This window comes from Thermobia domestica, chromosome 10 (assembly GCF_964235325.1).
Source record: "Thermobia domestica chromosome 10, izTheDome1.hap1.1, whole genome shotgun sequence".
In the NCBI taxonomy this organism is placed as follows: Eukaryota; Metazoa; Arthropoda; class Insecta; order Zygentoma; family Lepismatidae; genus Thermobia; species Thermobia domestica.
Window position 1 is genome coordinate 243,326,439 of NC_137463.1, and position 12,083 is coordinate 243,338,521.

Here is a 12,083-nt window from a genome sequence, read left to right on the forward strand (position 1 = left end):
TTCACTAACATAATTGAATATTACTTAAAGAAAAAAAAACAGATACAACGAGATTGTATTTGTAGTGTTTAGCCCTTTCTGAGTGCGATTGCTCTTTCCCTTTACTTCCTTGTTCATGATAGCGTAGCATACTTAAAAAATCGTGGCTTTTAAGATTTGTTCTTTCTGGAGAAAGGGGAACGGCAAATTATCTAGCGTCGGCCCTGAGCCTATGATCGAAGCAGGGACTCCTAGCACCAGAGACGAGCGCTTTTCTACTGAGCCACCATGTCTGCCTCAAAGATTGTTAAATAAATAAATGGATAAATAGAAATTCCGAATTTTTTAAATAAAAAGATTATGTAAAAGTTGCAATAATCATCTTAAGGAATTTAGAATAACTAGTCTCAAATTATTCTAATTGTAACTGTCACTTACAATTATATTGGCAGTTACATTAAACAATTGCCATATTTAAAAAATGTAAAGGTCTCTTATCATCTACTCAGGCAGATAAGGTGATTCCTTTTTTCGTTATCATCATCATTGTGATATGATGCATCATACAAACATAATTTTCTTATCTTCAGCGAATTATCTTGGGAAAGTGTTTTCAGTATTTCATCTGGGCTCTGTTCTACTTTACACACCATATGCTTATGAATGGGGAGACTGTGGTTAGCTTTTTATGTGGTAAACGTGTGGGTTTGAATAACGTATATCGACTACAATAGAAATATTTCAGTAAGAAGAGAAGAAAACGTTCAAAGACAGTTACGTAAGTATGCGTTTGTACAGATTTATTACTGTAGTAACGAAAATTTTGTACTTGATTATTTTAATCTGTAAGTTAGTATTCGTAGATTTTTCAGTACAGACTAGCTGAACCTGCGCTCTCTATACAGCGTATTATTCACATATGAGCATGAATCTTTTTGTAACTCCTCACAACATCTGTACATGTCCCTCTACAGACACAAGTGAAGGATGTCTTGATAAAAATTGGCAAAAGATATCATAAAGGGGGTATTTTTTCGATTATTTTTTCAATATTTCGCACCGTTTATAAGATTTGACCCTACTTCCGGTTAGAGTTTCTAATTCAGGTACGATCAGTGTTTTCTTTCTTTTTGCACGCAGTATGTAATGAGCAAATACTTTACACGCACAATTAATTATAATGTCAGTGATAAATGGTGTTCATTGGGAAAACACTCCAAACAATAAAGATTCATCTTACGTTAGACTGCAGAGATGGTTGTCCTTCGATTTTCACTATCATTTGGCTATGAAACAAACGCCGGAGAGATATACTAACCCTGTATACAAATGTATGGTGTTGGAATGTATAGCTCGTAGGATATGATACTCCACTTTTTTAAATTTTCAATACTTCCAGTGTACCCCTAAAAGTGTAATAAAGAAATAAGGGCTATTTTTAAATATTCAATTAAGAACTGAATAATCTATACAAAATTTACAATCGATAGGTGGAAACGGTATCCTTCTAGAGCTTGTGGTTTCTGAGATATAATTGTCAAGAAAATTGACCACAAACATATAAACTTTTCTTGACCACAAACATACCTAGCATTTTAATACATAGATCACATGCAATTTCTAATAAACGGACGGTAGGAGGAACATAATTCTAACGTTTTGTTTAGAAATCTTCAGTGCTTCATGAAAAACATAAAAATAGCATTTTCGAATTGTTCCTAGCACATAATAATAATAATAATAATAATAATAATAATAATAATAATAATAATAATAATAATAATAATAATAATAATAATTATTATTATTATTATTATTATTATTATTATTATTATTATTAGTAGTAGTAGTAGTAGTAGTAGTAGTATAGTAGTAGTAGTAGTAGTAGTAGTAGTAGTAGTAGTAGTAATAGTAGTGAAATGAAATGAAATGAAATATTTGAGTTTTACGTCCCACGGTTATGCCGATTAGGCTAAAGGAGACGGTGATGATGAGAAATGAATGAAATGGTGGAATGAAGAAAGTGGAAGGAAACGGGAGAACCCCGAGAAAACCCACGCACACGGTGTTTGTCCACCACAAAGTTCACTTGGTGGGGCTCAAATCGAACCCGGGACCCCAAGCACCAGAGGCGAACGCTCTACCACTGAACCACCGCGGCCCTATAGTAATAGTAGTACTAGTAGTAGTGATAGTAGTATAAGGGCACGGTGACTCAGTGGTAGAGCGTCGTTCGATCCCCGACCAAGTAACTTTGTGGTGGACAACATCGTATGTGTGGGTTTCCTCGCAGTTTTTCCCACATGCTCATTCCACCGATTCTTCTATTATTATTCACTTGTCTTCTTAATCATCTTCTCTCTTACCCTAAAGCAGTAGTTCTCAACTTTTGTGTCGCGACAAACTTATGTGTCACGCGGTCCCCTAAGGTGTGTCGCGAAATTTTAGAATTTAAAAATCACGGAGAATTTAATAATAATGAGTTAAAATCGAGACAGACTGTACTAGTCAACATCTCCAGTGCTAGCAATAATACTCACAGTCAGTGCTGTACAGAGTCATTATAAAAAACTAAGTGTAGACTGACTGTAAAATCCGTGCTAATTGCCAAAACGAAAATTTTGAGTAAACAGCCCAGATGTTACTTTAGAACTGATGTGACATATAGGCACGCGCATTCTTCTGGGGATTATTTGAACAACTTCCACAGTGAATACTAGATAGCCAGTTTTATACTGAGCAGTGTTAGGCACATAGGCCACATTTTTACATTAAATCGAACATTTCCATTTTTGGCACTTAGTACGGACTTTATATTCAGTCTACAATTGGTTTCACTATTATAATACATATTATTATTATTATTATTATTATTATTATTATTATTATTATTATTATTATTATTATTATTATTATTATTATTATTATTATTATTATTATTATTATTATTATTATTATTATTATTATTATAGTTTGGAAAGTCTTATGAATAGACAAAAAATTTCGACAGAGTATGCATGTAAAAAATACTAGATAACGTTTATATCAGTGAATATTGTTTACAAAACATAGGTTTTAAAGTACCAAATCATAGCATAAGAAATACCATGATTTTAGTTCCTCTGAATTGGAAATGTGAAATTTTAAAAAGATTGACATATTCTTTAAGATCGTTTTAGACTTACTGTATTAAACAATGTGAAAGTTTTATGTGATCTGACTGATAGTTTCCAATCAATGACGTTTAGAAACATTAAGCCAAATGTAATTTTATGACTGCTGTTCTTAGCTTCTTGTTGTTTTAGATGGATGGATTACTTGATATGTTTCGCTGCGTTGACAAGAAATTATTTCTACTTAACTGACTTTTATCTTCATTGTGTTTTATATTAGTATCATTCTTTTTTTTCTTACTTATTATTTATTTTTAGTAGTATTATTATTCCATCGCAATGTAATACTCTGATACCACGTGCTGTATTTTTTTGCCAAAAGCTGTTCGCGGCACTAAAATAAAGGTTATTATTATTATTATTATTATTATTATTATTATTATTATTATTAATAATAATAATAATAATTAATAATAATAATAATAATATAAATATCAAACAACTTGGACGTCCAGTAAAGAGTGTCGCCATTCATAAAAGGTTGAGAACCACTGGCCTAAAATGCATAATTCTGGTACGTTGAAACTGAAATATTTCATTTTTTTCAATAGTAGTAATAGTAGTACTCCGAACAACAACAACAACAACAACAAAACTAAGTCGATGTTTTGAGTTTTGATTTTAGAAACGAACGCACAGTTTAATACCTTGCATTCTACACTTATCAAACGACAAATGAATTCGTCTTCCGGTTGGTCTAGGTAGCCGCACTCGCACCTTTGGTACAACGGGGTCGATTCCTGGTGGGAGAACATTGAAATTTTACCATTTTACGGTGTTTCGGATTCCACCTCAAACTGTAGGTCCTGATCTCATGTAGCCTCACTGCTGAAACAGACACTAGAACCCATCAACCAATCAAACGATGGTGACTTTTAGTTCAGGCACCGATTAGGATGATCAAAAGGTGGGAGATATTAGCCTGTCCATTCCAAGATATGACAATCGTGTTCGAATCGCTCTCAGTGTACTGTCTTTTCACTGTTACTTTCATTATCCATTGTCTTCTTCAGTCTAAAGAGCAGAATCATCAGATGTAAAACTCAAAAACACAATAGCCAGGACCGGTTTTATCACACGTGACATTTGCACGGAAGAGCAAGTTTCGAGGGGCGACAAAATCTGGCATAACTATATTATTTAAAATAAATATTTCGTGTTGGAAACAGACAAGTAGTTAAATTTACTAAGCTGATCTTCTATTTGAATACTACATTCATAAATCATGTTTACGTCGCATTAGTTTAATGTCACATGGACGCTGCTAAAGCAAATGGTCAAACAAATCCCAGCAGGAATTGCTTGATTTTTGTCAAATACAAGAACTCAATTCTTGAACAGTAGCAAACACCTGTTCTATTTAGTTAGTTATCACAGTTTTGATATGAAAACTAGTCTTGTCTTTGTCATAAACAAGTTCCTTATCATTGAAGGTGGAAACAAGTTTTTTTTTTTTTTTTTAATTTAAGAGATATAGAAGGAAAAACTAAGAAATAAAGATAAAAGAGTTTCCACTGGAATAAAGATAAAAGAGAGCTAGTTTCACTGGAATTGAAAACTGATATGTTGAGATTGAAGTTCGATATTGAATTCTGTATAAAGGATTATCATCTTTCTTCTGCAGATGTGTTTACTTTATCTCTTACTAACATAATACATTATTGTTTAAAGAAAGAAAAGAAAACAGGCACAACGACATTGTATTTGCAGTGTTTATGCCTTTCTGAGAGCGACTGCCCTTTCTTTCCTCTTCGCTGTTCATGATAGGGTAGCATACTTCTTGGAAATCGTGGCTTTCAAGATTTATTCTTTCTGAAGAAAGGTTAGCCGGCAAATGATGTCATTTCATGGGGCGACAAATTGTCTAGGGCCAGCCCTGACAGTAGTTATTTAATCTCAGACTTTCTTTGATTTGTGAAGCGAGAGTTTATGGTGGGACCAGAAGTGTATATTTTTCCTTTTGGGATTCGAAATCAAATTTCCTGTTCTAAACAAAAGATTGCTAGCCATTTAGCGCGAGAGAGCTCATTTATGCTTAATATGTATTATCTCTATAATAAAGTTGATAGAATGAGAATGTGCAAGCAAACGGTAAAACTCGAGAATACACATTTATGTGATGATGTCCACGACAAATTCACAAGACCTGGAATTGAATGAAGGGGCCCAGTGCACCAGTGGCGACCATTCTATCACTGTGCCCCTATTATTATTATTATTATTATTATTATTATTATTATTATTATTATTATTATTATTATTATTATTATTATTATTATTATTATTATTATTGTATTACAGGGTGTTACTTGTGGCAAATTGAGGTACTTTCATTTTTGCATAGTGGTTATCTGTTTTAAAGCCAACCATCAATTGTCACCGTCTTCTCGTCTGTGGTTTTTCTTCTAATATATTCCTGTTGTGTTACTTATTACATAGAACGAGATGTACGTTAGAGCTATTATAGGAATAAGCAATTCTTTTTAGAAATTTAAATGTTGACAATTTTGTACGCCAATATTTTAGGAATACTCTTTTTTATTGAAATAAAAGAATAAAATTTGTGGGGGGGTTAATGTGTGTAATTTTTAGTTTAGTTGTTTATTTTTATTATTTTTTTAATTCTGACTCATGAGTAGGCATTGACAACGACGAAACAGGTAAATGCCTTTAGATCATTGATGTAGAGTTGATGTAGTAGGCCTACATTATCAGTAACAAGGTGTTTCTTTTGGTAATTTTTTGTTGCTACTACTATGACTCTGAAAAAGCTAAATGGTTTTGATGCTCGACTCGTGCTGAGCTTATGGAACTTCCAGTATTCGTGGTGTAATTCGTAAAGGACGTGTACTTGTGAATTTACTTTTTTCATCATAATTGTCAATGTATATTTTTACATGTTGACTTGCGAAAGCTAGTTGACCTCACGTCAGTGCTTGGCAACGATTTTAAAGACGGAATTACATAGCAGTTTTACAGATAAAGAGTTCATTAATTAAATACAATTTAATTTTGAAATATTCACAATTTCCTTTCGCTGTTCATTGAATATCCTTTGAAGAATATTGAACTAAAAGTACAATCACGGACAAAAGTTTAAGATGATATTGATGAGCGTCCGTGAAAATATTTTATATCAGATTAGCCATTCGGTCATTTGCGAACTTGCAACGGCCATTTTGTTACGTCGGGCACTTGTAACTGTAGGATTACTAATATATATATATATATATATATATATATATATATATATATATATATATATATATATATATCAGGGGCGGATCCAGCGGGGGCCGATCGGTGCGATTGCCCCCCAGAAGATGAAATTTTCTTATTTTATATATTAAATAAAACCCATCCCAAAAGTAATATATATCTTACTTAGTAGTTATGACCATGAATAAAATACAACGAATTTAATAAGCGATAGATAAGAAACACAAGCCACACCTGTCATAACAGACAAAACATCACATTACCCTCTTCTCGCAGCCTTTCAAAACAAGTAGAGACAATAATTTTGATTGCTCTATTGTCCACCTGTCCACGTAAATCGTCCTGAAACGGTAGGCATGGTGAATTTCTCGCCTCTTCGAGTCTTCATCACGTTGACCTCCTACTTTCCTACAGAAGAGACCCGGGTAATTCCGACAAAGTTGTAAACGATGGAATTATGAGCCGTTACATCACTCATCTACGTACAACTGGTGAATAGTAACTAACTAACTTTAGGATCTATGAAACCCAGAGGTTCAATGCTGTGTTCACGAAAGCTCTCCATTGACTTCTCTTCTTAGTTAACTGAATCCAGTTTCTACTTTGTATTCTTATTTCTACGAGACCCATCTTAATATTGTCCTACCATCTGGGCCTAAGTCTTCCTAATGATCGTTTTCTGGGTGGATTTTTAGTTAAGACTTTGAAAGCGTTCCTAATTTCTTCCATTCTGAGTACATGGCCTACCCAACTGAGCCTCCTAGATTTGATGACCCTAACAATGTTTGGTAAAGCGTATAAATTATTCAGTTTTTTGTTACGAAGTTTCCTCCATTCCCCATTTCTGTTCCTCTTGGGTCCGAATATTTATCTCAGGATCTTCTTCTCAAATACTTCCAGTTTTCGTTCTTCTCTCAGAGTAAGCAACCACGTCTCGCAACCATACAGAACAACAGGTATGATTGTCGTTTTATATATTTTAATCTTCAAATTCCTCGACAGAATTCGCGACGAAAAAAGATTTTGAACTGTATAATAACAAAAATCCCCTGCACTTTTAGTCGACATTTAATTTCTTCGTGAATATGGTTTTGGTCTCTTAATAATGATCCTAGATATGTTTGTATATTAATATTGTACATATCTTGCTATTCCGTTCCAATTGTCGCGATTGGAGTTTTGATTCCAAGTTGGCATCCCTGTCACTCTTACACGACACGGAACTCGACAATATGCTAGCGGACTTTTTGTCTTCTTTTGATGTCCCGAATCATCTCCCGGAGTTTGTGCACATCTTTCAGATTCACCCTGTATAATATGTATTCAGCCCAAAACAAGTTTAAGTATATAGGCCTACACGACTGCTTTCTTTAAATTTGATTCGTTTCAGCATATCCTTTAGATTTTTTTGAGAAAGCGCATACAAAGGAAACCTCAAATAAAACCAGTAATTCTGAGAACCCTGTCATGTGACTGACATCACTTGTAAACAGGGCCGTGCCCTTGGGGGGCGAGTGGGGCAACGACCCCGAGCCCCGAAGTAAGGGGGGCGAAAATTCGATAGAAAAAAGGAAAAAAGTAGGAAAAATTGCTTCGAATATATGTATGGGGCGCCGTCGTATACTTTTGCCCCGGGCGCTGATTTTCCACGACACTGCCCTGCTTGTAAACAAGAAAATTAGTTCGCAACTTTGCCGCATACACGAATAAACGAAACGAGTTATATTAATAAAACAAATATTATTAGAAAGAACGAGGAACAAAAAAAATATTAAACAAATATTCTTTTAAATACCTCACATAGGCAATGTGTGGTGTGATTTGATGTTAAAATTTCTTTCTCTTGTTCCTGATTGGTTCTATTTCCCTTATAATACCTTAACTCAAACTAAAGTATTTTGATACAAAATAAGTTGATTGGAGAACTGTGATCACTTTTGGGTGCTTCAGCCCAGTCTATCCCCTATAGACACCTAGACAGTAATTCACTGAAAAATGTCTAATTAAAGAATGTGAATCAATCAATCAATTTTTTGTTATAAATAAATAACAATTGCACAATATTACGTCTCTAGTATTATCAAATTCTTTGATAACAACCACTTCGCGGTATTGCTTTACATGATTTTTATCTTCTAGTGGTGCAAAATAATCTAATTAAATTTCTTACATAACCAACACTGCATTTTCAACAGATAATAACTTATTTTTCTACGAAGATGCGTGACGGAACCATTAACACTGTGGAAATATCATAGAAGAAACAAGAATTTTAAATTATCAAAAAAAGTACATCAAAAGATTGCGATCTTGGCCAATAATTATTTTTCGGATCAGAGGCCACAAAATTTTTGAACGGCCCTTAAATCGAGTTTTCCCTTTTTTTTGGTTTTGTTTACAGAATAAGCACATCATACTGATTTAAGTGATAGCTTGGGTTTGGCTACACTTAGGGATGCGCTCGAGTCGAGACAAGTCGAGACACACTCTGTAAAATTCGAGTCGAGTCGAGACTGCTCGTAAAAATCTCGACTCGACTCGAATGTCTCGAAAATCTTTCTATAATTTTTAACATTATTTTGAAGAAAGTACTTACTCAGAAACAGTCTTAAACTAATTCAAGTGAGCAGCCATGCATAGACGTAGCTTAGAGGGGAGCAAGGAAGGCAACTGCCCCCACATTTCACATTTTAGGATAGTCATCCAGTGTTATCTATAAACTGAGCTGAAGCGAATACAACACCATTTTGCTTAATTTTATGTTTTGTTTCACAGTATTAAGGTCTTTAGGCGACTAACGAGGCCAAGAGAAAGGAGGGGCAAGGAAGTGAAAAAACAGCGACCCTGGCCTGACAAAAGATACTAGGATAAACCTCAGTCACTCAGTCAGGATGGGCGATCGGAACAGAGTTCGTGGCCATGCTTCACCTTTAAAATGCTGCTTGTTAGGCATACACACTGCCCAGGGCTTAAAGTGGCTTCAGTGAAAAGCCACCTCACCAGAATGCTTATCCACAGTTATTTGCGAGAACGCAGTCAACAATGGAAGTAAATAATCCCTGATCCATGTTCCTGATCTGGTTTGATAGATCATATTAATAGTCGTTTCATAGACGGAACCAAAATATTAATTAAAAATTAATGCACAATGTTTGTAAAGTGACAATTGTTGTACACGAACTAAATTCTGACAACAGGCTGATTTGCCAGAACTTAGTGCCGAGCGTTCCGGCTCACTTTAAGCCTTGATACTGCCTCTCTACTACTAGCTGGGTAATTGTCCCTCACTTTCGATCCATGTGTTCTGAATTGATTCAAACCTCACTTTATTGCTTCTTTCGTTTTTAGACATTACATGTTCCTTTACGACGGTAATAATAATTTATAAACTGTACTGTCATGATTTCTTTATTTTTCTGTTACATCAGAAATGCTTGTAAATTGAATAAATATAGGACTTATTCAGAACATTTTTGGGGGGTGGGGGTGGAGGATCACAGAGGCAGTGTAAAATTCTGATTGAATATATCTTTAAAAAAAATGCTCATATTCAGAGATGTTCATATACCTTCTCCTTTACTGATTCTGGCTGTTTCTTAGGCAATGATCAGTTATTAAAAATTTTGTCTTACGGTATCTATGCTGATATTATTATAAAATGTTCGACTGTAAACTGTCTTTAAGTCTGAAAAAAGTTCTAGAATAACAACGGGAATGGAAGTTTGATTTTAACCATATGTGGTAATGTCTTGCAATAAATGTTTAGCCACATCCATCTTAATAAAGGTCAGTGAACTTTGAGCGTGCTGGAGAAAGGGGATGTGGTGTTCGTTGATGGTCAAAGGAAGAACAGGTCGGTCTGTTGTCTGGGATACAGGAAGTGTTTTATAAGGATAAGCAGAGACATTCAGAGCTCGGCTCTTTGTCGGAAATCTTGTGGTCCTAAATACAAAAGATATTTTACTGCTTTCCCTGTAAGTCACAAAAATAGCAACATCTGGTATTGTTGTAAAATGGAATGGGAGAATTGTAAGGTTAAAACAACGAGTCTTTTTTTTTAAATACTAATAGCCACCCTGGCACCCAAACCAAAAATAATACACTTGATTTATTCTGAAGTTTGTGTTTGCAATGAGCAAGGGCGCCGATTCTGGGGGGCCAGGGGACCGGGCCCCCAAAGCTCATATGGGCCCCCATGTATTTTTCTGAATATGTATTTTGTATTGTTATATGTATTTTTTTTATGAATATACAAACCCACGTCTGAATGCCCCCCCCCTTAAAGTTACAAAGAAATCGGCGCCCTTGGCAGTGAGCAGTTCGTTTGAAGGTTTTTTTTCGTATACAGTGGAGTCTCGTTAATTCGAAGTTGGATAATTCGAACAGAAGTCCATTCCCCTTGAAAATTGTATTGAAAACAATAGTAAAAAATCGTGGATAAATCGAACTTTTGAACCTATGTTTTGGATAATTCGAAGTAAATACAGTTGAAAATTTTTAATGTTGGACAGATGTAAAGAGAGAAATATAGTTTTAATGTGTTTTCAGTTATTCAGATGCAGCCATAGGGAAGAGCAACACAAAAGATAAATAGAAAATCTATGAAATGATAAAGATGACGGTGAGTTGGGGAAGAAGTAAAGATAGAGAACGTGTGCCAATCTCATCTTGTTTCAGAAAATTTAAGATGAATTATTGATAAAGTCAACCAAATGTTATTGATATCGTATTCCACGCAATACATGAAATTCAAGATTTATTGACCGTACAAAAACAATCAAATTTAAGCAGATGAGGTTTACGACTTCTTATAAGGAGAACAGAATATTCAAATTGTTACTGGTGTTTAATAGTTTGGGCTATTCAATGTATGTCGTAGTGTTGTACGTAAATATATTTTCCATTGTACATGTAGTTTGAATTATGTAGAGTCAGTGTCGTTTGTTAGTTTGCGTTATTCGATCACGCAAATAATAAGCTGCTTTAAAGGTAAAATCTACACCATATGAATATGTTTTAGATGCACAGTACTTTTGTTTGTTTGTTGTTATATAAGTGAAAATGAATGTTGTTGGATAATTCGAATTTTGGATAATTCGAAGTTTTTTCGTGTCCCCTTGGACTTCGAATTAAAAAGAGTCCACTGTATATAGCCTTCTCGTGTATCGGTGTATAGTGGTTTCATTTTTTATATTTTATCTGGGGTATTTGAACATTTCTCAAGTGTCACAGGAAGTAGTTGTGACTAATATGCAGTGCTCAAAAAAAAAAAAAAAAAAAAAAGGAACTTTGTTGCAATATTTTAGTAAGAAGCCGAAACTTAGCAATATTGACAGTGCCAGAGGAGATAATGAAATAGTGACTACACAATATACTTCTTGCGTTTCAGAAGATAAGAATTCAAGTGCTAGTGTGAAAACAGTGTCAGAAAATGAAGTCTCAGAAGATAAGAATTCAAATGACGGTATTACTTTGGAAACAGTGTCACAAGATGAAGTTTCAGAAGATCGTGATCCAGTCAAAGGTTGTGAAAAGGCAAAGACATTTCTGGCAGTAGGTCTAAGTCCCTTTCAACCGCAATTGAAAACGTACCCCAATAAAAATGGCCACCAGTTCCGATCTGAGTGGTATAGGCCAGTGTTCGAAGTGAAAAAAAAAAAAACAGAGGCGGTATGTTTTATTATGATTTTGATTTTCAACATACCGGCTATT

General features: G+C 34.5%; 1 protein-coding gene across 1 annotated transcript in view; it reads left to right on the top strand.

Annotated features, from left to right (window-relative positions):
* The first annotated feature begins 624 nt into the window (after positions 1-624).
* Positions 625-12,083, top strand: part of LOC145661880 (uncharacterized) — a 45,482-nt gene continuing 34,023 nt past the window's right edge. Inside the window, exon 1 of the mRNA XM_081727222.1 lies at positions 625-757. The gene's annotated coding sequence lies outside the window, so the exon portion shown is untranslated. The remainder of the gene's footprint in view (positions 758-12,083) is intronic.